This window comes from Octodon degus, unplaced genomic scaffold (assembly GCF_000260255.1).
Source record: "Octodon degus isolate 3935 unplaced genomic scaffold, OctDeg1.0 scaffold00008, whole genome shotgun sequence".
Classification (NCBI taxonomy): Eukaryota; Metazoa; Chordata; class Mammalia; order Rodentia; family Octodontidae; genus Octodon; species Octodon degus.
In genome coordinates, this window is record NW_004524584.1 from 17,895,650 (window position 1) to 17,897,067 (window position 1,418).

The window sequence follows — 1,418 nt, forward strand, 5'->3', positions numbered from 1 at the left end:
CTCCTGAGTGCTGGAATTACAGGTGTGTGCCACTATACCAGGTTTATGATTAATTCTATTATATAGCTGCAGACTTGGCCTCTATGGTTAAGATACAAAATTAATAGTTACAAAGTTAGTCAGTTTCTAAACTTTGCTTGATGATTTGTCAGTGCTAGTTATACTGTGCCAGCTAGGATGTCATGTTTGTTTTAATCAGTTGTTCTTATTTCTGTAACAATACTGGGAAGTTCCGGGGCAATAACCTCACCACACCCCAGCACCAAAGGACTGGGGACTGAGCCAAACAGAAAGTAGCATCTCACACTTAATTAACTGGAAAAGTAGGATCTTGGGATGGAAACAAGCCAAGAACCTCCCCATACAGATGATTTCCTGAAGAGCAAACTTTGCCTAGACAGGACTTAATCTTAGTGATACCTACTACAAAAACTTACAAGGATCAACACAGAAAGGTAAACAACAACTTGGAATAGAAAATGATAAAATGCAGAAGCAAAATGCAACCTCAGACCTCCAGCCCACCCAGCACAAGTCCAAGAGAAAATGAGAGAGAGAGGAACATGGAAAACACACATCTGAAATTTCGGAAGTGAAATTCACCAATGTAAAGAAACAATCCCATGAGGCTATAGGGGAAATCAGATCCAAAATAATCTCTCAGGCAGAAAAGAAATGACAACAATCATAAAGGAATTTCTCAGCAAATACAGAACAGAGATAGATTAAAAATTAGAAGACCATAGGAAAATGATGGAAGCCAAGAATGATCAAAATAGGACAGAAACAGAATTCATGAAACAGATTCAAACAGATATTCAGAAATTAAAAATTTCATTGAAAGTTGGCAAAACTGCTTGACTGAAACTGAAGGTAGACTTTCAGACCTTGAAGACAGGGTCAAAGCTGGCAATCATGAAAAGAAAGATCTCCTGGAAAAACCCCAAAAGATCAGCAAATAACAATTTAACAGCTGCAAGATTATGCAAAAAAACATACAGGAATAATTGCTGTCAATGAAAAAGCAGGAGTCAACACAAATGACATAAAAAATAACTATTTGCAGAAATAATAGCAGAACATTATCAAAGCATGGGAAAAGAATCTGACATACAAATATGTGAGGAACATAGAACTCCAAATAGCATCAACCAAAATAAATCTACACATAGATATATAGTAATCAAGATCCCAGATATTCAATACATTAGCAACATATTAAAAGCCGTTAAAGAAAAGTACTGGATTACGTATGAAGGAAAACCCATCAGAAACAGGGAAGATTTTTCAACACAAGCCATCAAATCAAGAAGATCTTGGAATAAAGTATTTCAAGCTCTGAAAGAAAACAATTTCAATCTCAGATTGATGTATCCTGAAAACCTATTTTCCAAAATGAACAGAAAAGTAAAATATCT